The sequence below is a fragment of the Mus musculus genome, chromosome 18 (genome assembly GCF_000001635.26).
Source record: "Mus musculus strain C57BL/6J chromosome 18, GRCm38.p6 C57BL/6J".
Classification (NCBI taxonomy): domain Eukaryota; kingdom Metazoa; phylum Chordata; class Mammalia; order Rodentia; family Muridae; genus Mus; species Mus musculus.
In genome coordinates, this window is record NC_000084.6 from 54,818,260 (window position 1) to 54,844,621 (window position 26,362).

The following is a 26,362-nucleotide window of genomic DNA, read 5'->3' on the forward strand; positions in this document are numbered from 1 at the left end:
CCTTCCTTATAGCAAATTTTGCACTAAAATCAAGATGATGGGAAAAAAATGGCCATAAACTAGACCAGGAATAACACATACACACCTGCACATATGCACACATAAAGAAAGAAAAAGGTAGTTCCAAAATCGACGACTATTTCATTGTCCCCCAGGATTCCCGTCAATATTTTCATTTTAAACAACTTGATAGATGACTGATCATGTGAAGAGTAGAGTTTTGATCCACAGTCTCTGCACTGTGCTAGTATGTTCTACAACCTTGTCCCCAACTGTAATGATAAAGCCCCACCTTAAAAAAAAAAGCATACTGTTTTAACCATGGGACAGGTGTGTGTATGCCACAGTGCATCTCTAGAAGTGAGAAGAGAACACCTTAGAGTTGAGAAAAAGCAACCTGAAATCCCATCCCTTGTGGTCAAGTCTGTGAACATTGTGCCACAATGTTGTGTCTTACAGCTTTTCACTTTTCAAGTAACTTTCACAATAAAATAAAATAGATCTGGAAAAACACGCAAATCAACTGTAGTGACAGCTTATATCTGATGGACAAGGGACAAAGGACTCGGACTTTATATACTTTCATAAAAAGCAATAGGCACAAGGATTGGGAATTTACCTGTAATCCCAGAAGAAGATGGAGACAGGAGGATAATGAGTTAGAGGCTATGATGGTTTGTAAATGCTTGGGCCAGGGAATGATACTATTAGGACATGTGGCCTCATTGGAGTAGGTGTGTCACTGTGGGCATGGGCTTTGAGACCTTCATCCTAGCTGCCTGAAAGCCAGTATTCTGCTAGCAGCCTTTATTCAGATGAAGATGTAGAACTCTCAGCTCCTCCAGCACCATGCCTGCCTGGATGTAACCACGTTCCTGCCTTGATGGTAATGGACTGAACCTCTGAACCTGTAAGCCAGCCCCAATTAAATGTTGTTCTTATAAGAGTTGCCTTGGTCATGGCATCTGTGCACAGCAGAAAAACCAGTCTCCCTGGGCTACATAGTGAGACTATTAAAAAAAAATCATGAGGGAAGATAAGTGGCTTATTTATTTATTACACTTCAATTTTTTGATACTATTTACTTGTAAAGATCTTTAAACAACTAATTCTGTTTCTTTTAAAGTAATTGTTTTTGCATGGATAAACATTTCATATTCTCTACGATCCAATGAGGTGAGCAAACTGGTTGTAGTCTAGACACCAGGGCCACTCAGAGTTGCATATGAGCTCTCTTCTCAAATCCAAGCAAGGAATTTAATCTACACCTCAAGCATCACCATAGTACCCATTGTGTCAGACCCTTAGGAAAAAAACAATCTCAGATGCAACAGATCGCGCCTTGTAAGCTGCCTAGAATACGGGACACTTGGGAATTAGACGTCACCATTGTTGGCACAATTAGCACAATCATTTGATTACTATCCGTACAAGAGAAGGGATAAATCCAGAGCACGGAAGTTATAACACAGCTAACCTCAATCCAGGGGCAAGCCCATTTTACAGGATGGTCTGTCCGGTTTTAGATGTGAAAAGGGCCGCAGAGGCAGCAGAGCCCCATGAGATCATGGGCCAGGTATGTTGGAAGAACTCCCATCAAAACAGTATTTGGAAGAAATGTTTTGACCTGGTGAGCATGGACCAGGAGAGAGGCTTGAGCAAAACAGTTCATGAGGATACATGTAGGAGAGTCTTTTCTTTAAAAATAACAAACAAACAAACATCAGGTGTTCGTGAGGAGAAATTACATTAAAAAGTAGCTTGGATAGCCTTCAAGCCAAAATAATTCCAGGGTCCGGGAAATGACTGTTAAAGTCCCTATCTTTCAAGCATAAGGACATGAGTTCAATGATTTCAGCAGCCAAGTAAAAAGGCAGGTACACAGGTGTTTGTAGACCCCGTGCTGGGAGAAGATGTGTTTCCTGGTCAACCAACCTAGCCCAATGGTCAAGCCAAGCTCCCAGTCCTAGTGTGACCCTCAGCTAATGAGGGACATAAAGAAAAAAGGTGATTCTGAAGCTGACTTCATTGCTTGGAATTCCCTTCAATATTTTTCCTTTTAAACAGAGTGATAGATGGCTGATTTTTTAAGCATTTGCTCTCCCAGCCACACTGGAGTCTAAATATATTTGACATTCTATTCTTTGAGTCAGGAACTGTCTTCAATGGGGAGATCGCACTGACTCTACCTGAGCATCAGACACCATAGTGAGGCCAATGTGGGGGATCCACCGCCCATGGGAGAGGGGCTGCTGAGGTAGACACTGCCCACTGAGGATGCTTAAGGCAGCCGCGTTGACCCCTGACCCTTTGTATAGTATTGGACAGTTGACAAAGCACATTGTGTACTTTATTCTATAGCGTCTTTACCACAATCCAATAAAAACAAACATTAGCCCCATTTTTCAGCGGAGGAAACCCGAGACTCAGCAAATTCAAATGATTTCTCGAGACCATAAGGCTGGTAAAGGCTTCTACTCTCAGGTACCCCTCACACTACACCTCAAAAGCAGTTTATGCCTCCAATTCCAAGAAAAGAACCAAATACTCTTTTTCTGCTCTTCATATCCTAACACCCCCATCAACACAACAGCCACTCCCTGCCTCCGCCCCTTCCAAGCCAGTGAAAGCTCAGGTAACAAACGGCAAGCGACAGCAAAATCACCCGATGCTCACTGGAGCCCTGACAATATCGACAAAGTCCTTGGCAGGCCCTTCTACTTCTTGATCAATGGTACCGCAGCCAGGAACAAGCCTGCTTGGCTCGGGGCTGATTTCTGCCGTGAAAATGTACCCACCGAGTACATGTTCGTTTATATTCTGAGCACAGGAGATGAAATCACTCTGCGTCGTGTCCATTTTTGTGCTGTTAAGGCAGACAGTTGCTTTGCAAGCAAAACAGTAGACTCTTATTTGCCAGTGACATTCCACGAAGTGCTTATAATTCAGCGTTAGTTTATCAGCCTTCCGATCTCCCACTCTGGGGAATGTGTCAACCATCAAAAGGAGCTGAGGAGGCGCACTGCATCTTAATGGCGTTCATTTCATCAGCCTCACTTTCTTAAGGGCATTTAATCAATGAGGACAAGTCGTAGGCAGATTTTTAAATAAATGTGTCACTTTAGGTTAATCCACAGCACAGTCGAATGTATTTGTTTATGCAACTACCAAATATGTCTCTCTGTTGCTCAGCAGAATTGAAAAAAAAAATCTGTAAATCAAAACATATTACAAGTGGTTTTAAACAGCTTTCTTTGACCTGCTTGAATAGACCTGGCCAGGAGCTTCAGGTACAAGGGTGTTGAATGTCAAAGCTACGCTTGAGTGAAATGCCAGCTCTACTTAGCACAAAGCTTTCTATTCATCCTTCCTTGCTTGCTTTCTCTAACCAGGTGAACAATGTGCTTTTAAAAATGTGTTTGAGGTGACAATGAGGCGAGCCAAAGATGGCAAGCTCAGAAGCACGGGGAGCTACAGGAATCTTCTTCCCCAAAACCTTTGGTTACAGTGTGCGATGTAGAAGAAAAAAGAAAATTAGAACTGAACCGGAGCCACACTGCTGGGCGCCTGTATCACTTTGCGTTGATAATATCCAGATACTTCTGTTTGCTCTCTTTGCTTTTTACATCCTTAATGTGGCTCAGGCAAACAGCAAGGCTGTAATTGTGTAAACTCAGGGCCCATGTCAAATAGAATTTTTTTTTCCTTTTTTTTTTTCTGTCATCCGTTATCAGCTATCGGAACTGTCAAAATATGATTGTCACATCTGCTGGAAGTGTATTGGCCCGGGTTGGGATGTGAATGCAATGGTGTTATTTTAGATTGATTTTCTTAATGCTTTCCCTTAAGTGTGCCCTGTGCGGACTGGTGGAGCCTTTCAGTGCCTTGAACAAAGCTTGAACTGTGTTGACATCTGTCCCCAGGCAGCAGTGTCCATTTGGAGAAGGACCTGGGCTGAGGCTTTTGTTGGAAACACTTAAATAATCTCTTTCTTCCTTTTCTCTTCTGAAACAGAGACTGTTTACCAAATAAGACTGAGGCTGCATGATCCTTTCAAGTCTGCAGCTCAATGAGAGTTATTAATATTCCGTGGGCTTCACAGCACAAATCTATTTAATGGTTTCAAAAAAAATCATTCAAATCCAAGCAAGACACAGCCTTCTCTGTAGGTTCTTATAGATAGAAAAAGATACCCAGATTCATTCTCTCCCATCGAGTGTATGTTGGGGGAGGGGAGGATCAACAGAGTGAGGGGTAGAGACAGAGAGAGAGAGAGAGAGAAGGAGGGAGGGGGAGAGAGAGAGAAGGAAGGAGGGAAGGGGGAAGAGAGAGAGAGAGAGAGAGAGAGAGAGAGAGAATTACTGTGGAAACTGAGGGTTGATGAGAACTTAACAAATTATGTTCTCTACCCCCCCATCTTTACAGGCAGCAATAGAAACTGGCTCCTTTGGCCTTGGGAGGGGCTGTGCTGCCCTAATATGCATGAATGAATTGGATAAGATGGCGGGCCTTTCTATTTGGATTCCTTTTGACTAAAAGGAGTGACATTTACACAAGCATGTATCCTCTACCTTAAGACGTGGAAGAGTCTCCGAAAGGTTGATTGTGGTTCTTCAGGGTGCCAGGAGCATAGATGTTCTAAGTCATTGTAGGAAGGAAATGCCACGCCCACACACATCTATAAACGTATGCTGCAATAGCCACCTAACAAAAGAGATGAGTCAGAATGATGTTCACATGCAGGCTTGCAGTCCAGTGCAGCCTCCTTCCAATTGTGAGAAAAATTAAACCCACTCTGCATTCTGGCAGGCATGTGTGATTAGCTTTCAGATGCTAGCGTACATTTGTTTATGGGATGGAGCCTTTGAATACTCAAGGTCGACCCCTCCAGGCCCCGGAACAGTCACCTCCAAGTGTGTCACTCCCACGTTCCATAAATCAAACCATTTTGGTAAATCGTGCTGTAACCTTTCCCAACATCTCTGTGTGTTAGCTTTAACGTCATTATATCCCATTGTGATGGAAATGGACTCTCTGTAGCCAGCGATAATGAAAATAGCCACTTTACACAGGTTCTGCACGCAATTATCCAGGCTTTCCCCAGACTCCAGAGAAATCTAAGCTAATTGCTTTGGGACTTTTCCCACATTTCCATAAATTCTTTGTTAATTTTTCATGAGTAACTGTTATTGCAGTTGCCCTTAAAACTCCCATTGTATTCAATAATGTAAAGAAGTCATTACAGAAACAGAAGTGGTTTGCTAGTGTCCGGGACACAACCCAATTCCCTTTGATTTCTGTATATTCTCAAGTAAGGTAGATCTCTCTCTCTCTCTCTCTCTCTCTCTCTCTCTCTCTCTCTCTCTCTCTCTCTGATAGAGAGCTCTTCTTCATCTGAGTTTACTCAAAGCCAATCTAAAAGTAGTTCCACGCGGTACCTACCTCATCATTACAGGACAGGAATTGAGTTTGCTTTATCTGACAGCTGGCACTGAAATTGCTTTCATAGCTACTCAGCCACCCCAAAGACAAAGGACTCTGTTTTAAGTGATAGAGGAGCCGCCGAATGAGCCCAGTTTCTCAGGGAATGCTCTGAAATTACCTTAGATGTTATATTTGATTTATTGATTGCTTAAAGCCAGACTCACAATTTCTGTGGCTACAATAAGCACAACCTTAGAACTCCTTGGATGCACTAAAGGGTTTTTTTTTTTTTTTCAGGGACTAAGTTTTTTTTTTCTTTCTTTCTTTCTATTTTGGTCTTTTTGGTCTGATTCCTGTGAAGCCTCTTGGATAAAGGAACATGTCACTCTGAGGACACAGTTTTCCCCTCCCTCTCGGGCAGCATGGCATAGCACATAGAACATCCCCATGCCTGGGACATTCAAAGGTGCACATAGATGAAGGGCAAGAAGACCTTAGCTTTATCCAGAGTCAGCAAGTGTGGCTAGAGCCACATTACACTGAGTGTGTCTACTGTCAAAAGCTAATTAGGGTCAGGCCCCATGCACGGTAAGAAGCCCCACAATTAGCAAGCTGAAAACCTACCAAAGGAAACCCTTGTACTTTGAGGCTATAATGCTTGTGTTTTATAGCTTGGGGTTCAAGATATATGTCAAGTTGCATGGGACATAGATATAAATTCATCACCTGTGACTGAAGATCCTGGCAGACTATTGAGGGCATGTACACCATCATTAAATGACATATAGATGGGAAAATGAAAAAAAAAAAAAAGCTAACTGATCCCTTTTTCTGGGACTTCTAAATCCTTGCTACAGCTTGGGGAAGTTACTGGGCCAAATATGGCACACTTGACCTCTGACTTGACAGGTTGGCCTTTGGTTGGGTTCTTTAAAAAACACACTGGCACTCCCTGCCATTTATACTCTGTTTGGGGACATTATAAGAAGGAACTTGGCTATAATTAGGGAAAAACCACAGAGTAGCTACACTCCACCCTTCATGTGGGCACACGAATGGTTGGTGGCCAATGTGACGCAGGCCTTCCCAACTGGAACGACAGAAGGAACTGACTTTCCATGATGGGACATGAGCTCTGTGTTCTCCAGGGACACTTTTGGCACACCCCCATGGGGAGAATTCTCATCTGCAAACAGACTCCTGTAACAGAGCAGCTGAAGCTATCTGAAGCCGTTCAAGCCCGCTCTCCTAAGGGAAACAAATAAACCAACAATTTTGTAAGTAAGAATTATGCTGCTGCCTTCCAAAGTCATAAAAACAAAGTTCTCAGAGACTAATACCTTGCAAGTGTTTTCCCAACCTGTAACCAATTGGTATTTTTCCCAAGGGGTAATTGGTAGGCATCTCAGCAAATGTGCTCTAAGTTAAATGGAAACGAAACAAGGGAGTTGGAAACCAGAGTTCCGCCTGTTTAGGGTGTCTGAGTATTCACCTTGTCCTTTGTCTTTAATGGAGACTATCAAGCCACTGCTGGAGCTAAAGCTATCAGATTTGCAGGCCACCCATGTTTGCCCACACGCTTCCTCCACATCTCAGAGTAGCATCAGTCCTGTCTGTTGCCATCACAACACATCTTCCTCCTTTCTTCTAGAAATTACTGTGCTGGATTGTGAATGCATTCGCCATCTTCATTTGCAAATGTCCATTACACGGAGTCACTGGTCTGTTTCAAGATCTCTGGTTTCAATGACACTGTCAATATTGGATCCTCAGTGAGACTCCTCCTGGTTATCCGGTTGTTGCCCTGTGTCATGGAGATCCTGCAGCTCTGAAACAACAGGATTGGCCCATTTACATAGTCCAGTCATTTGAAGATGAAATAGCTGGGCCAATTCAGAGCCCTGGATCTGGGTCTGGGTGGTAGCTGAACTGGTCAGTATGCTGGTTCTCTGTTATCTGTACCACCAGGGAAAGCTCTCCAGCACTGCTCTGGCTAGGTCACCATATGTCACTATCTGCAGGAGGCAGAGTCAGCTCTCCTGCTCTCATGCCTTCAGGCCAGCTCACCCACATCCACACCTCCAGAGCCAGCTTTGCTGTACTACCCAGTCAAGGTATGGGCTCCACTCTCTCAAGTGCTGCACCCTGTGAGTGGCTGAACCATCTACCCTGCTCTCACACTCTCAGGCTGGCTCTCTCATGCCAGCTCCTCTGTGTTGCTCAAGAGAGTTGCGGGGGTCCAATTTCCTGAGTGCTACAGGCAGTGAGGGGCAAGGCCGGCCTTTCTATTAACATGATCCCAGGGCCAGCTTTCCCAATCACTGTAGGTGGCAATCGAGAGGGCATCACCCTCATACCTGCACCACTTCACAGCCAAGTAGGGGCAAGGCCAGCTTTTGGGCACGCTCATCCTCTGGGCTGGCTCACCTGCATACCCTCCACCAGGGCAAACTCTACTATGCTGCCCAGACTAGGTATAGGGTCCATTCTCCCAAGTGCTGCAGTCACATACCCACATTTTTAACATACACACCTTCCAAAGCAACACACACAGATGAAACAAGAATAATTGCCAGAAGATTATTTGAAGTAGAAACAAAATGAAAGGTGGGACATGGTTTGGATCTGGAGTGTCGCCCGAAAACACAGTTATGGAAGGTCTCATCAGTCTGAGGGTGTTGGAGGACAGTAGGTAAATCCTGGTGGGAGGTGTTTGGTCACTGAGGGCATGACTTTGAAGAAGATTTGGAATTTTGCTCTCTCTCTCTCTCTCTCTCTCTCTCTCTCTCTCTCTCTTTTCCATCTCCCTCTCCTCCTCCCCCTCTCCCTCCCTTTTCTTCTCCCTCTGCTTTTTCTTCTCTCTCTACTCTTAAACCAACCGTGAGGCCAAAGGCTCCTCTGTATATTTCTCCCCGTATGCACTTGCATTGACCATGCCAAATGATTAGTCTAAAACCTGGTACAAAATAAATCTGTCTTTTATAGGCTGATTGGCTAAGGTGTATTGTTACAGCTTAAATGTATTGATACATATCAATGCAGGGATACCGTCTTATAAGTGAGATGTACCCCAATTGTTTAAGAGTAAAAATAGTTGGGTGTATTGAAGGTAGGAAGACTTTGAAGTTGAGACCCACGTCGTGTAGGTAGAAAGTTTCAGATAAGCATAGGCTACAACACAAGACCCTGTCTACAAATGTTTTAAGAAATAAAAGAGAAAACATAGAAGGAAAGATGACTATATGTATAGAAATAAGCATAAAGCTAAACAAAAAAGCAGTAGTTATGACTGCCTTTAAGGGATATTCTAGAGAGTGGCAAATGGGAAAGGACATTAAATAAGGAAATGTTTTCTTTGTACTTTATATACATTGGTTCATTGATGATTTTTTATGTCAGTCACATTAATTAGGTCATGATCATGCACAGGTATGTGTAATTCTTATAAATGACATTTTACGTCTACATGCTATCTGGCTACATAAATGTTTCCATCTGACCTATAATTTTTTAAGAGACAATATGGGATCCAGAGGAAAGTATGGGATTTGAGGTCAGAGAAATCAGGTGTTTTGTAATTCATATTCACTACTTGTATAAACTTAAGAAAACCATATCTAACCTATCAATTTTTTACTTCACCCTGTGCAAGGCAGGCAAAATATCACTTACTTCCTAGGACTAGTAATGGGGGTCAGGGCATTAATAAATGTGAAATATGCAATGTAGCACCTGGCACCAAGTAGGTCTCTAATAATTATGATAGATACCCCCTCCTCTGACTCCTCCAGACACTGGCTTTATTTATTAGCCATCACTACGTGCACAGAACTTGGAAGGCTGAAAATAGAGAGCAAACCTAACTAGCAGGCTTTGCAAGGAAAGATCGGGAGTTCAGTACAGAGCATTACAGAGGTTCTCAGCCTTCCTAATGCTACAACCCTTCATGTGTAATGATTCCCCCATCACAATATCATTTTGTTACTACTGCATAACTGTAGTTTTGCTACTGTTATGAACCATACTGTAGATATCTGATATATAGGATATCTCATATGTGGCCTCCAAGGAGGTCTCGACCCACGGATTGAGAACCATGGTTCTAAAGGCTCAGGTCTGCTGTGATTTCAAGCTTACTACAATGGGCTCAGTTTTGCTTGCTAACTTAATTTGCCCCCATATCTTAGAGAGGCGGGAGATCTCAGTTTCTGGCAGATCAAAATAACTGGCCACCCCTTTAATTGATTATTTACATGATATTCACCTCTCCACCTTAAAAAAAAAAATCAACAAACAGCTCACCTGAGCTAACCCTGGCCCGTGTGCTTTCCCAAATCACCAGCAGCCAGAGAAGGCAGCCTTTCCCAGCAAAGCCGGCTCGGGGAAGCTTTTTAGAAACCAAGCCCAGAGCTGAGTACCTAATTTGCACGTCAAAGCCATTTGAAAGAGCAGCGCTGCCCGGGCTGGTCCCTCCCAGGGACAAATGGAAAGGTCTGTGTGCGCTTGTGAATGCAAGCCATTCTCTTTCCTTTGCTCTGCTATCTGTCACCACCTCGGATGGCGGGGGTTAGACAAACAGTTCCTTGATCTGTTTAAAGGAACACTAGCCCTGCCCAAACAAGGCCTGCTTGGATTTTCTCAACCCAGGGATAATGATAAAGAGATTGGACTTTGGCCTGTGAGTCCCAATCCAGGGCCTATTGAGGGACTAAAAGGGAACTGCACTTTTCCTTAAAAGTGGCCACCCAAAGAAGGGGAGAAAGGGCTTTGTTTAGGTCTGGGCTTGTTTTCAGCTCCTCAGAAGCCTGGCTTTCATGCACTCCAACTGTGCAGGTCAGTGGCCACAAAGTACCTCCCCCAGTGTCTCCCTCCCACAGCTGCCCTTCCAGACTGCTTTGCTGGCTAATGTAGGCTCAGCATTCCCCCCACCCCACCCCCCTCTCAGAACACCAGTCCTTATTCAGGGCAGACAATCGGTTTATTTGAAATCCTCAGAGAAGCCAGCATTCCTTGCTCCAGAGGGGAGAGACCCAGCCAAAAAAATAAAGACAAATTGTAAGTCGTGAAAAGGCCCATCCCCCACCCCCGGGCCCCTCCCCGCCCCCCCCCTCGCCCCCCAGCCCTCTGCTGTCCCGACTACTTCCCAAATAAGCGGGTCCAGGCTTCCGAAGCAGTCCTAAAACCTGGGTGGCCCTGCACACCAAGCCCCAGCAGGGTGGCAGAGAAGTGTCCAGTGTCTCCCCGAGAGACGTAGAGGATCCGTTCTTTCCTGTGTGCCCTGGGAATTTGCAGAGCTGTTCTGCAAGGGGAAGAAGAACCCTCTGCTTTAAGATACTGTGTTATGACAACCAGCCAGCCTGTCATTACTTAGCAGTCCAGGCGCTATAATGGGGACACAGGCCTGTTGTTTTTATTAAAGGGGTTGTCAGGATAGATAATTCACACATCATTAGCCGCTTCATTAGGAGGACAGTAGCCCTGTGGGCCCTAAACTTGTAGACATTTAAAGACAAAGCAAATGAAGACTCTTCTTGTCAGGAAACATCTCCCCACACCAGCTCCATCAGTGGGAGGGTTTCAAAAACTGCCATTTTCTAGGGTTGGGGTGGGGGTGGGGCTTTCCCTGACTCTGGAGCCTAAATGTGTAAAACATATTCACTTAAAACTGATTTGATTTAAGTTAAAAGCATTGCTTTGCAATGAGCTGCGCAATCCCACATCATCCATCAAAACGTAGCCATCTCGGGCTGCAGTGTGGAGTTACTTAAGCACTTTCAGATGCCCGAACCTTTCTGTGGAATAAAAAGCAAGACCGTGAAATACACAGAAGGGAAAACATCAAAAAAAAAAATGCCCATGGCCCATAACACTGGTACTCTGAGAGCGTGGCTTTGGCTAAGCATCATTTATACAAACGGTGGAGTCAAATCCTGTTTTCTTTCATAATGCATATTTTCTCAGCAGAAATTCTGCAGATCTTGAAATGCAATGGGGGGTGGGGGTTCTGGTTTCCTCGTGAAATCATATAGTTGATCTGTTTTCTCAAAACGCGTGTGCCATATGGAGCTGGCCCCAGGGCATGCCTGACTCAAGCTGAGAAATAGCTGAAGATTCTGGACCCCTTTAGATCACCCAGTCAATGTACAGACCAGAGTTCTTCAAATTCAATTCTGATAATTCTTCTTTTTTTCACATGCCTCCCAACTGGGTTTCTGTATAGCATTGCCTCTGCAGGTTTTCGTCAAACACCAGGTTCTATAACCAACATTAGTTGTCAATGCTTGTACAACTGTTGTTTTGTTTCTCCTTTGTGTTTCCCTGATCAAAACTTTACGTCTTGTTGATTTCAAAACGTCCTCTGTTGGCAACTTGATCCCCAGATTCAGATGTTAACAATTTGGTGGTGATCTGGATTAGATGAGCTCATGAGGTCGGGGCGGGGGGCAGGGTGGGCATGATGATATTCCTGGCTTTTTAGGAAGAGAGATAGTACTACTAAGTAGTATCTAAGTACTAAGCACTAAGCTAGCACATTCTATTTTACCATGCAATACCCTTTGGCATATTAGGACACAGTAAGAAGCCCTCGACAGATACTAATAATATGCATGTCTTTGGACTTTCCAGCCTCTGTCACCATGAGCTGAAAAAAAGTCTGCACTTCACAAATTCCCCAATCTGTGCTATTCAGTGAAAGCAACAGAACGGAGACACCTGTCCTCGAAGACTTCTTTCTCAGACGTGTACTAAGAAACTGGAGAAGCCAGCCACACCACAAGGGAGCTGATACATGATGGGGAAGGCATTGTGCTTCTGCATTCTGGATGGCGCTTGAGTTCTCTGCATTTGAACTTACAATTCAGGCATCTCCTTCCTCGGGGGGGGGGGGGGGGGGGGGAGTCAAATACAAACAACAGGTCCTGAAGGATGGGGGGAGGGGGGTCCCACAGGTGGAGTTGGAGAAGGCCTCCTGGCACGTGAAATCACACCACATTAGCAATGATTGATTCTCCACGTGTGGTCCTCCAGCCTCACCTGAGAACGTGTCAGAACTTGGCACGTGGCACCCCAGGTCTGCTACTTCCGAAATTCTGAGATTGGAGTCCACAGGCATGATTTCAGACAGCTCTCTATGTCATTTATATTACATCTCAGATGTGAGGGTCACAGTCCTACAGTGGTGCCGTAGATCACCTAGAAGCAGAGAACCTGAGGTCAGGCAGGTTCTTTTAAGAAAGTATCCTGGGATCTGGAAAGATGCATGGTACTTCAGAGCATGTACTGCTCTTGCAGAGAACCTAGGTTAGACTCCCAACACCCACACAGCCATCTGTAACCAGTTGCAGAGGAGCCCCGTATCTCTTCTGACCCCCTCGGGTTCCTGCATACATGTGGTGCGCATCCGTACAATCAGGCCCAAGTACTTACACACTAAACTACATAAATAAACGGTTTAATTTTTTAAAAGACTTGTTAAGGAGCCATGCATACTGACACAAGGCTGTAATCTCAGTACTTCGGAAGCTAAAATAACAGGATAGGGAGGGAGTTCAAGGTCAGACTGGGCGGTAAGGAAGACCTTATCAAAGAAAAGGAGAAAGAGACAGAAGAAGCAGATCATGGGAAAAAGATGAGACCGAAGGGCTGAGGGAAGGGAAAGAGGGAAAAGATAGTATTCAATTAAAGATATGTTCTTCATAGAAACCCATGAGATGTAAAGTCTCAGAGAAAACGAAGTGGCTTAAGACAGGCTTTGGCATCACTCAAAGGCCAGGGTTCTTTTGCACACAACACAGGGAGTTACCTCACTTTGGGCAAAGGAAACTATCTGGAAGGTTTTAACTTTGGGCTTAAGGGAAATGCTGTGACATATTTATTCAAATAGTTATCAACACTACAGACATACAGACAGACAGAGAACATGGCAGTGGGTCTGAGGAGAGATTAGGTCCCTTTGGCAGAGTGAGTTGGGGTCGGGGTGTCCAGTTCATGAGATTTCAGAGGAAGTTCCATGCTAAGGTTGATTCATCATCCATAGTATATGCTCTGTAATCAGGCATTAGTGGCTGTCCAGGCTTCACAGTTGGCTAGGGAGTCTCTCATCTTAAAGATGGAAAGGGCTTATTTAGTTCCTGTGTATTCATCATAGGAGGTGTGTCACTGGTAGTCCCTGATAGCTTGGAGTCTGTTAGCTATCACAGCTGCAGATGGGCTGGGCCTGAACAGCATCTGGCTCGGAATATAACACCAATCTTTTGAATCTAAGTTACGGTGCTTAGGCACCAACAGTGGGGAGGCAGGAAGCCTCTCTCTTAGCTGAGAAGGGAGGTCTCTGCAGAAGAGGAAGCTACCCCAGTCACAATAGCTTGGGAGTGACCTGTCGCTAAGGCTTGACTGTGCTCCCCAAAATGAATGTAATGGAATCTTAAATCTTCAATCAATGCCAACTGTGGGGCTCAGGGAGGAGTTTAACTCACTTAGATTCCAGTCTCAGGAATGAATGGAAGCCAATTACAAACCTTGAGGCCTTGAGGCTGGGTCTGTGAGCTCCTGCTCTTCTCTGGTCTCATTCTTTCTTACGCTTTCACTTTCTGTAGAGAGGACAATGTAGCCAAATGGTCCTTGATTGATACTGGCACATTAATATTGACCTTCCCAGCTCCCAGAACTATAAAAACTCAATTTTTTTTTGTCTTGATATATTGTCTATGGTGCAGTTTGTTCTTGAACACAAACTAGATAGGTGACATCAGCAAATGCAAAGGAAAGAAAGGTGAGTATTGATGTTACTAAAAGAGGCAGTGAGCTTGAAACATCCGTACCTGCTGCTGTCACTGTGAATCAAGTGGAAGATTCCTTCCGGAGACCCCAGACCATTAGGTCATTGGTCTACCCAGTTAAGCTGCTGGCCACTCTCAGCTGCGGGAACTCACAGTTTGAAGAAATCAGACATGTATCCCCTACCTAGCAACTCTTTCCCTGAGACAAAATGTTAATAAGGATGCTCTGAGATGACTGTACAACCCCTAATTTAGCTCTTGCCCCAATACCTGCCTTCTCCATGAACCTTGTCTTGTAGGCTATCCTAGACTAAGTTGCAGGGTATGGAGTGTTCCACGACTTCTAAATGGATATAAAAGCCAGATATACCCTGTGTCCCACTCTTACTGTGAGCTATCCTTTTGTCTTGTTTTTTTTTGTTTGTTTGTTTGTTTGTTTGGTGTTTTGTTTTGTTTTGTTGAGACAGGGTTTCTTTATGTAGCACCAACTGTCCTAGAACTCCTTTTGTGGAGCAGGCTGGCCTCAAACTCTGCCTGCCTCTGCCTCACGAGTAGTAGCATTAAAGGCATGGGTCACCACAATTAGCTTAAAATAACCTTTTAAAAGCTCATCTCTGAATTGTAAAGAGGAACTTATTTTTCTTCCCGTCAAGGCCCCACCATGCTGTCTTGGATGCATTGCACTGTCCCTTTTTAATGTTGTCCTACCCCTAGGCTCCATCATGGCTCCCAGGGTTACAAGGCTCACTCTTCTAACAAAACTCATTCTTGAAGGTTAATTCAGTGTCAGCTCCTTTCCTACCACCTCCTTCTCTGTTTAATAATGTCTGTTTGAATACATAAATATGAAGCAGTAAAGACCAGAAACTGTCGCCCAGCTCTGAGTAGCTACTAAAACCCTAACATACCCCAATCATCCTCAGAGAACTATAGAATAAAGTTAGTTTGAGAGCATATCACCAGTGTCCATAGGCAGCTGGTGAAGAGACTTCATTTGAACTGCCATTCCAGGTCACATGGACTTGAATTACCCTGAATCTGTTTCTCCTGCAAACAGGGCACCCTGATTTCCCTAAGGGTACCTACCCCTTCCTGTTTCACTTGGGTCTTGGTCAAAATGCAATTCACCATGCCTGTCTTCAGCTGGGCAAGGGGTGGGACACACTCCTCACCCTGGAGTCGATAGGCTTATCACAGAGGATTAATCATAGTCAGAGAACCTTCGAGAAGTGATTGAGTTCTGAATCATAGTTTTAGCAGTCTCTTCTGCCAAGGTGTCCAAAGGGCGTTTAGACCAGAATTATTTCTTTATGACGCTCAAGTGTAACATTCATCAAATAAATTCTCAATCTCTCTCTCTCTCTCTCTCTCTCTCTCTCTCTCTCTCTCATACACACACACACACACACACACACACACACACACACAGAGCACTTTTTTTGAGTGTTGCTACTTCCAACAAAAGAATCCTGACTGACACAAGTCTCCATGTTTCTTGAATTTGGTAACCCATGTTTTTATGTGTTTTTAAATCTGGTATAAAATCCTGTTTGCATTATTAGTAGCACAAGTCACTTCAAAGCCTGGTGATGTGAAACAGATATTTTACTGTGTTCTGGCACAGAGCATAACAAAGTGATTTCTTTCTTCTTCAAAATATTCAACACTTAAACTCAGAAGGGCAAGGTGCCCGGGGATATAGGGAAGAGTATCACTCATCAGCTAGGGCTTGGATCACCTTGAGATATCTGGTTTTGTGTCTGGTGACCAGACAGATGTGACTCAGAGGCTCAGTTTAGCTGATTCACCTATAGCCTTTCTGTGTAACCTGGGTTTTCTATAAATGCTAACCTTCTAATGTTTCAACTTCCATAATGGCTCAGGATTCCCAATAAAAGCGTTCCAGCCAATGAAACAGAAACAAATTGCTACTTATAACTTGGTCTCTGAAATCGTAAAGCTTTATTTTCAATTCACCCAATCAGATGGAAATCCAGCCCAGGTTAAGCAAAGGGTAAAAATTTTTACCTCTTTGGAGCAAGGGAGTGAGCTCAGAGGCTGAAGTGCCTGTTGAACAAGCATAAGAACTGAGTTTAGATTCCCCGATAGCCACCTAAAAAGCTGGAGGAACAAGCGTACTCCTGAGACCCTAGCAATGGGAAGGAAAGATGGGAGGATTCCAGAGATTTAGCCAATTGGTGACCTCCAGGTTCAGTCTCAAAAAATTAGGCAGAGAGCAATAGGTAGAATTTCACCCAGATAGAGTAAATCACAAAATTTGTTGTGGCTTTACAACACAATAATAACAATAAAAAGGTACATGAAGTAAGTAGATATAAATCACCAACTACATAGTTGAGAAGAGTTTGAACTCATTCATACACTTTTGTCCTTAGGACCCTGGAAGTTTTCCTTATAGCCCTGTTCAAGACAGCCTAGAGATGAATTACCCTTTTATCTAACTTGTGTATCCACTTTGTATCTACAACCCTCATAATTATCACATAAATTTTTTCAGATGTGCAATGTGTTCAGGGAGATCTTATTTCATAATAGTCCCAAAGCAAAAGACAAAGGTGTGTCAAACAAACAAGGAGCACTGACTTCAAGTATCACCTGATGTCATCATAAGGGGATGAGTCCAATACAGTAAGATATTTAGAGAGAGACCACACTCATAACTTTGATTATAATATCTTGTTATAATTTTTATACTTCATTGTTAATAGCAGCTTTTTAAGAGTGTGAACCACACTTTTCTTTACATTTTACATATTTTATAGGTACGGATGTTTTGTCTGAATCTATGCCTGTGTACCACATACATGCCCAATGTCTGTGGAGGCCAGAAGAGGGCATTAGGTTCCCTAGAATGGGAGCTACAGAGGGCTGTGAACCACTTTGTGTGCTGGGAATTCGACCGTGATTCTCTGGAAGAGTAGCCAGTACTTTTAATCACTGAGCCATCTCTCCAGCCCTAGTATTAGGTGGTGGTGGTGGTGGTGGTGGTGGTGGTGGTGGTGTGTGTGTGTGTGTCAGTATCTGAATAAAAAAGTGGAAAGATCCTAGCTCTGAGACTCCAGTCTGAGTCCTGGAGGCCACTCAACGTGTTTCCATTCCATCATTACAGGACTGAGGTTAATATTCTCCTGCATGCATAAACTCTAGCCTGCTTTGAGTTCTCTGGATTGTCTACCCACTCGTCCTTCTTCCTGCCTTTCTGGCCTTTACATTTCAATTGGTTTGTTTTAAGGCAAAAGAATGTTCCAGGAAATACTAACTCACATCTCTTTAGCTTTTGCTTCACTGTTGTTAAAGTCATTCAAATCTAGATGAGGAGGAATCAGGAAAGGGGCATAGAATGATTTATGGGCCCCGCATACTATGCTAAACAAAATGGATGGTGTCTTCTTGTACACGTTGATATGAACCTAAGAGTGTCAGGCAGAACTTAATTGATTGATGATATGCCAAAGAACCATTTGAATTGTGCTAAGCTCATTTATTTTAGCTCTGCTGACCATCGGAATGGCGTGTTTGTTAGCATTAAGTCAGACTCTGGATAAATCTACTGTCAGCCATGACGCTCTACAGTCTTTTGACATGAGATAGGAAAACTCTTATCAACAATTTTTAATGGAAATAAATCTCAATTTAAATTTTTTTAAACCTACCCTGTCAACTCTTATAGGCATTTGTAAGTAACTAGAGAAGCTATCTCTCTCTATTTAATCATTTTGTAGCTGGTCAATGTAATTGTAATCTTCAGGGGAACTATTACAGACAGACAGACTAGTGGGGGGTGTCTGATGTGGAACAAACCTCTAGTTGACAATGAAATACACATAACTAATTCACTTCAATGCTTTTATATATAGGTCACAAATTATAATAGAGCCTTGCTGTAATTCATCCCAACATGCACACTACAAAATCACAACTTGTAAAAAGATATCATTAGCCTTCATTTACAAACAATCACAGTGTTTTTCTTTCTCCTGAATCACCTCAAGAATCTATTTTATTTTCCTCAATTGGCCCTTCATCTTCCATGGATTCATTTATGTTCTGCAAGGCCTGATGAGAGTGAGTTTCTCCAATCTCCTTATTTTCCTCTACAGGATGATTGCAGCAGTTGCTCATCAGAAGAAGTATCAGGGGTTTCTAATGTTCACCAGGCAGAAAGACCCATAGAGATTAGCCTCTTCCTTGACTTTTCACACACACACCCTTCCCAGTCACCACCACTGCACACACACACACACACACACACACACACACACACACACACACACAGCACTTGGGCCAGAGGATTTGAGCCACTGCTATCACTCAGTCTTATTTTAGAAATATTTCTAGAGAGATTTAAGTCTAATAACATCCATTATGTTGCTCTTCACTCAGGAGGGCCAGCAGGGAGCATGACAGCTTTGCTTGCTGATCTGACACACCAATTCACCCATTTGAACATGATAAACAAAAGCCTGGACCACCTCTCACATTCGGGAAAAAGAGCCTCGCTATCTCTGAGTAGCAGCCAGCAGCTCTCTGCTTAATTGCTGTGCTTTGATGCTTGTGTTGGGTAGGTAGGCTGATTTCTGAAGAGCCCTGAAGATGTTCAGCAATTGTACAAAACTACTCGGTTATAAGAAAATCAAGAATGCTATTCCGAATCACAAATAGGAATAGCTTGCCTCCACCTGAGACGTATCTGTACAGTTCAACATAGATGTATAGATTCTGATTCTTCAAAACTATATTCTTTTCAGAGGATCATTTTTTATGTTACTTAAAGTATATAACTTTATTAGTCTTTGAACAGGACTGTGGGAGACATTAGGTAGAAACTAGGACTGCCTCTCTTTTCCCGTGCATCCGTCATACTCCTTGACAAGAAAGCCCTTGGCGTGTTGGACTTAAAACTTTACTCTGTACTTTCCTGCCCACCAGATTATTTGTCCCAGTGTTATATTCAAAATAACTTCTTCATATGATCTCAGTTGAATAAAAGTCCCGATGCCACCAAGGCTACCTGACTCTTGGCCTACCTCCCTCCCTTATATAACCATCATCCAAATTTTTAAATCTCTGTGAATGCATCAATGGTAGAGCATTTTCAAAGCATACAAACAAGTAATTATAATGATCTGGGGAGATTATCATCAGGTAATTTTCAACAATATTATGGTATACAATGATTTCATGGATAAGGCTTTCTGTTTGTAAAACATGTGGCTTTCCATCCCATTGTTACTACCCAAGTCATAACCCAGAGGTGATGGGGCAGAGGGTGGGGGTTGCGGGGAGAAGGATATAGCTAAAAGGGCTTTCCACAGAAGTGTAAGGACCTGAGTTTGAATTTCCAGGAAGCACATAAAGTGAGCATAGTAACATGCCTGTCCAAGACCAGTGCTTCTATGGTAAGATGGGAGGCGGGCCAGGAGAAATTAATTGGTCAGCTAACCTGGTATAACATAAGAGACTTTTGAGTGCTGCTGTAGCTGCCCAGACTTGCTCTGAACAACCAGGCCAGCGCCAATTCTGGCTCCTTACGGGCCTCAGCTGCAGCAGCCATCTCAGTGAGCTGTTCCCCTGGATCTCCAAGCTCCTGATCCCAGACTGGCTGTGTCTGGAAGTGGAGAGTTAGACGGTCATCAAGACAGAGCATGACAGAGATGACTCAGCCCCTGGTGGAAATGCTTCTGCTGAAGGTCAAAGGCGACGAGACCAAATGTACAGTAGGCACTTAGGTTCACATTGCTGGGAGTTGTCACTTAGATAAAACCAGTTCTGCTCAAGAGACCTAAAGAAAGTGCATTGGTGATGGCATCAAATAACTCAAAGGAAATGTAAAGAACTGAGGTCAGGAAGAGTAAAGGCCTTGGTGATGGGGGCTGTAGAACAGATCAAGCTCATTCCTGCTGATTTCAGTAACAACCAGGGAGGATGTGAATCCAGATGGCCTGATCTCTCCTCTAGACGGCTGTGATGATTGCGTGAGTCCAAGTATGATTTTCTTGGAGGATGGTTGAGAAGTGGAAGCGTGTTAACAAACTGAGCAATTACTTTGCATCTGTCACCTGTCACCAGAGCTGGCTGCTGCTTGTTATTCACATGACATCCATACAACATAAGTGGTACCGATGTCCCCGAGAGCCCCTTTATTTTGACTTTAAATTTATTTTATCTGGGGCAGAGGACCTCCTTGTTGGTCTTTGTTTTTATGTGTGTATTTAGGTAGGAGTGTGAGCGTGATATGTGTGCGCACTGGTGTGTGCCTGCGCACTCAAACGCCAAGGTCAGTCCTACATTATTTCCTTAATCTATCAGTGAAGCTGGAGGTAGGCCAGGAGCCAGCAAGTCTTAGTTCTATTACTGTTTCCACCTCCAAAATGAGCTAAGCTTATAGGTAGAGGGTGTACTCTTGGCTTTTGAGGACACTGGGATCCCAATTCAGATTCTACTGCTTGCAGAGACCGCACTCTAACCACTAAGATGTCCCTCCGGTCCCTATGCAGTGTGTGTGTGGGGGGGCATCATTTACATTGTCTAAGATTAAAGGGAATGAAACTCAGAAGAAGAGGACGAGGGAGGAGATATCAGGAGGGAAGGAAAGGGAGGAAAGACGTTTATTGTTGGGTTCTGAATTTCAGTGTGTGCTCCTGTATCTCTGCAGCTTTGGGCCCCGAAGCGCTGCACATTCCAGCAAAGGGGAGAGACAGAGCCCTGCTCTCAGTTCAAGGCAACCAGGAAGCAAAATAGAGGAACAAGAACGGCGCACAGTCTCCACTTCAACTCACACCTCTAATGATGTAACTTCCTACCACTGCTTCCACTTCCCCCAACACCTCCATAATACCAAAGGCTCACACTTCCAACACATTCCTTCTGAAGGGCATTTAAGATCCAAACTCTCACAGCTGGATATGGTATGTGCCTGCTTCAGGTCTGCAGTCATCTGGAGCAACGCCTTTCCGGGACCAGTCAGAACTGGAATAACACCTCTCACACAGTTGCCTGAAGAGCTAAGACCTGGAGAGATGGTATCTTTTCATTGTTGCAGCTGTACCAAAGAAAGGAAGGCTAGCTTTTCATTTAATAAAGCACATTTGCCTAAGAATATCATAATCACGGGTAATCACACAACACTTAGACACAGAGTCCGTGATGCTAATGCTAAGGTTTCAAAGGGAAACCTTAAAATGCATGAATGAATCATAGGGCTCAGAAAGTCCTTACACTGGGGCTAATTGTCCAGTCAAGCTACATTCTACCTCTAGTGTTGTTTCAGCAAATCATGTCTGCATGGCAGCATAAGTAGGATGCCAAGTGTCTAGAACAAAGAGTGTCCTGACCTGAATAAGTAGTCACTCATTACGATATGCAACTTCAAACGACCGTGAATGAGTTTCTAGAGTCCACCTTTGGAGGCCAGAGGACAATGTCTGGTGTCTTCCTCAACTGCCCCTCCACCTTACTTTGCAGAAGGCAGAATTTCTCACCTACCTTGAAGGTTAGAGAATCAGCTAAACTGGCTGAGCAGTGAGCAGCCCCAGCTTCTAAGGTGAGCACTGAGGTTGAGTATGTAGGTGTGTCCAGCAAGTAGCTTAGCAAGTGAGCCATCTTCCCGAGCCCCAGGTCTCATCTTCCAGAATTAGGATCTGCATTAGAAGGAAGGAGATCGCTGTAGAGTCAGAGCTCAGGGCTTTGCTGCGTGCACAAGCTGAACTACGTGCTTGCCCCCGGGTTCATTTCTGATGGCGAGAGGTGGCCAGTGTGTCACAGCTTTCCCACAGGCCCCAGATAAGCATCAGAAGCAGCAGGCAGGCCAGATGTCCTTATCATCACCTTACTCTCTCATTCAGGTCAAGCATCCTATAGCTTCTTCTTCCTGGTTCCTCCTTCCTTCTTCCTCCAAACTGCCTGGAATTGGAATAGTCATTACCCTCCTGTCTTAAGAAAACAAAAGAAACCATAGTAATCAATTGTAAATGATTTTCCTCACCACACCACCTCTATAGGAAACATTTACCTACCTCTATCATAGTTTGGGGATTTTTTTAAAGGTCTATTTTATTTATTTATTTATTTATTTGTGTGTGTGTGTGTGTGTATGTGTGTGTGTGTGTGTGTGTGTGTGTGTGTGTGTGTGTATGCAGGTTCCTGCAGAGTCCAGAGGAGAGCTCTGGATTCCCTGAAACGGGTGTTACAGGTAGTTATGAGACCTAGGTGCAGGGACCTGAACTCTGGTCCTGTGGAAGAAAGACATTTTCTTATTCTGGGCTGCTAAGCCCTCTCTCTAGTGCATGCTGCTTCTTCTTATAACCTCAAATGTCTGTTACTTTTCTTGCTTGTCTTCCCCTAGGCAGGACTGCAGAATTTCTAAGGGCACCAAATGTGTATGTTTTTACATGTCTGTCTTGGTGCAGTGTTAGACCCATGCACAATGTTCATTGAATACATAAACCAACTTTAGATTCAGATCCCCTCCTCTCCCAGACCTGAAAAGGGTGGCCATTCTAACCTGCAGAAATTACTAAATGGATTCTGAATAAGCAACATTTGCTGAAATACAGTATGCTGTTAGGCAGTTGCTCGGAAAAGAAAACCACGCTCCCCAAGGGATGACACATGGAGGACAGCAGAGAAGGCAGAAATAAGTAAGCAGAAAACCAGAGCTGGGCATTGTGAGCACAGGACAACCACTCCATTTTAAAGCCATGGCCAAGACTCAAGTATAGGACATACATATGTGTGACATTCACCTGTCCTCAAGGGCAGTTTCAAGTGCTCCAAATAATACTGAAGTCAAGAGGCACTAAGCAGACAGAGCCGAAGCAGCTCTGAACAGGAGGTTCCTTGTCGACTAAGTTAAGTGAGTTCCCCCTTTATCTAAGGCAGGTGATGAACAGTTGCACACAGAAGCTGTCTGATGCCCACACTGCAGGTTAGGAAGAAGAGCACTATGTCCTCTTGGCTTGATTCACACATCTCCTGAGTGATCTGCACAGCTTCACTTGTAATTGCAATGCTTGCACGTAGGGCTTGTCTCCTGAACCTGAGAGGGAACACTCACTCTCTTTAAGATGGATGAAGACAAAGGCCACATTCCTTGGTTCAGCCCTTCTTTCTGAGGAATTAAATCAATGAGCCATACTTTACGGTACACTGTTTTGATTTCCGTTTGGAGAGTTTTTTTTTTTTTTTTTTTCAGGGTGGGAGACCATGATACGCCATGTGAATGTCATGGTTCAGCCTGGTCAACAACTTTGTAAGGACAAGTTGAGTCAGGCAATGAGCAATTCGGACTGTCCCACACTGCTCTATCCATACCCATGGACTTCCTTCAGAATTCTCGAATGTTCCAAGCGAAAGGTTCATTCTCAGTGGGGAGAAAGCAAAGCACAGGCCATGTCACCAAGCTGGTGTTGTTTTCCTGTCTGAGATAGGTCAACTCATGGGGTCCCGCCTCAGTGTATTCTAGAATTATATAATATCTAAGTTCCAAAAATATCTGTGGGGGGAAAAAAGAAAATTAAATAATACTGTCTTTGAGTGAAATGACCAAACATGAGAAGAAAATGCCTGTGTGAAATATTCTCTTGATTAGTCTTCTCCGTCTTCCTGGATTCTGAATTTTGCTCTCCTAAACCCCAAGTAGAAATATTTCCAAAGCATTCTGAATCTTGTTTTATTATTATTATTTGTAAAATGGCCTCTAGACTAGATAGTTTTACCTCAACTTGACACAAGCTTGAGTCATCTGAAAGGAGGGAACAATGGCAAGCCATTGTGCGTGGTGGTATCCATGGGATGATGGTCCTTAGTTCTATAAGAAGGCAGGCTGAGCCAGTCAGTAAGTAGCACCCCTCCAGGGCCTCTGCATCAGCTCCTGTCTCCAGGCCTCTGCCCAGCTTGAGTTCCTGTCCTGACTTCCTTTGAGGATGAAATGTGAGGTAGAAGTCTAAGCTGAATAAACCCTTTCTTTCCCCCGACCCCAAGTTTCTTTTGTCATGATGTTTCAACACAGTACTAGTAACACTAAGACAGCTTCTATACAACCTGTTCATGAGAATTGAATATTAATATGTGTTTGGGTCTCACTGTACAGTGCTGAAAACATGCTGCACACCCTTTTCTGTTTCACATAGTGAGGATCCCGCATTTCATGGGAATGGAAGGATACCCTACAGAATTTACTCTTACACGCAATGAAAATGTCTATTTCTGCTTTGGCTTTTCGTATGACAACCCAAACTAATTTAGCTGCATTTGGCTAAAAATGACCATAATCTTCAAAACCACATTTAGATAAGAATGCAAGACTCTGCCCTATTCAAAACATCCTAGGTTCTGCGCTTCATTTTCCGTGTGTGTATGTGTGTGTGTGTGTGTGCTTATATACATGCATATATATGGGCATGTATTACAGTATATACCTTCTAATCATGTTCGAGGTTATTATTTAAATTTTAATTCTGATAATCCTTCATAAAATAACAGACATGATAGGCAGCCAATAAACCCTCGTGACCTTTGAGTTAATTGTGGGCTACTCCTATCTGTTGCAGATAATGGTTAAGACATGGTTCGCCCTTTCATTTTCATATCATACATCTGGGGGCGGTTTAAGTAGAGAGGAGATCCAAAGTTACTAGAGAAAGCAGAGGAAGGTCAAAAAACAAGTAAGGATATATGAAAAAGTCACGAGGAAACTTGGTAAGCTATTTTTAAAATTTTTTTTTTAAAGTAAGTACATTTCATGCGGTCATGAAACTGTTCCCAGACGTGATAAGTTATTAAATAAAAATCCCAGACCAGGAGTGGGCTATTTTCCCATGGGTTGTTAGTTAGGGAGACTCCTAAAGCTTCAAAAGTAATGCAGAAATTGCCACTGGTACTGATTGACCACTAGAACAGGACAGTAAAACTCTATTGCTAAAGACACAACTTGCTCACATCAGGGGATATATAGAAATCAAGCTGGAATTGGGCTGGAAGCTTTTTCCCTGAAGACTGTCACCCATAGCGCCGTGAATTATGTGACCCCTGTGGGCCAGAGACCAGCAGACTGAGAGTGTGCAAGGCTGGCATGCAAGGAGAAGTGGGAAGCAGGAAGGGAGCTTTGCACAGAGAGGCTGAGACACCGACCTAAGTTTCCTAGCACATCCACTCCCCACAGATCACCTCCCAACTCGAGCAAAGCTTTGTGTCCATGCCTTACAGATTGTCTTCCTGTGATCCCTTCTCAGATAAGCTCCACCCCATCCACCCCTACGGAGCATGCTCAGTTGTGGAACAGGCAGGACATGTGAGCTCGTCTTAGACCCAACAGCATCCAGAGGCTTAGAATGTTATAGATCTGGGGGTCAGTCAAAGGTCCACCAGTCTATGAATAAATTTTAATAAATAATAGTCTTTATTAAATACTGGCCAGGTCCGCGGATACTGGCTAGGTCCATACTTGAAACTCACACTCAGAATATGGCCCTGAAATGCTTTGTTCAAGGACCTATAAAGGCAAAACCCACAAGGTTACATACTTCCTATCTTCTTTCAATCAGGGGCAAGAATACATTCTGACATATTTCCTGCCTATGCATCTCCTGCCTACATGTGATCAAGCCTGCATCCTGTGCAGTTGGAGCAGCTAAGCTTGTTAATAGCTGCAAAAATGCATAACTTGTTATCAGCCATACACTACAGCCCCCAGGATTGCAGGAAGCAGTCTGTCCTTGGGCAAGTGGGGCATACAGGTTAGAGGCCTGTTTTGTTTTTATTGATGTCTTAAGCACAGTAATTTAAACTTAAAACATAAGTATAGTCCTTATAGGCCTGGCGTGCCCACACCTGACTCAGCATACCCAGGCTCATTAAGGCTACTTATCTTCGAGCTATGTATAAAATAGAGATCACAGCCCCAATTTGGCAATCTTAAATGTTAGCAGAAATTAATCTAAATTCCTTGCTTTAGGTATTCATGGGGACATCCAACCAGGGAAATTACATGAAGTATTGCCAAGAATGTGTGCAAGAAAATAATTATGCAGACAGTCCTTTGTTATCTATTAATATCAGCTGCCTGGCACTCCATCAGCGAAGGGAAAACAAGTGACCGGTGATCTTTCAATTTATACATTCTGAAAGAGATAAGAAGA

At 43.7% G+C, this 26,362-nt stretch overlaps 1 long non-coding RNA gene across 2 annotated transcripts; it reads right to left on the bottom strand.

The window, feature by feature from the left end:
* Positions 1-1,154: 1,154 nt before the first annotated feature.
* Positions 1,155-21,996, bottom strand: Gm33732. 2 transcript variants are annotated; one of them, XR_001782536.1, is made up of 5 exons: positions 21,711-21,996; positions 12,460-12,618; positions 6,917-7,252; positions 4,572-4,704; positions 1,155-3,211 (listed from the first exon to the last, which is right to left on the bottom strand). It is a non-coding gene; the product is annotated as a predicted gene, 33732 (long non-coding RNA). The 2 variants fall into 2 exon arrangements; XR_877414.1 differs by lacking the exons at positions 1,155-3,211; positions 4,572-4,704; positions 6,917-7,252 and adding an exon at positions 10,546-10,723.
* Between the last annotated feature and the right edge of the window lie 4,366 nt (positions 21,997-26,362).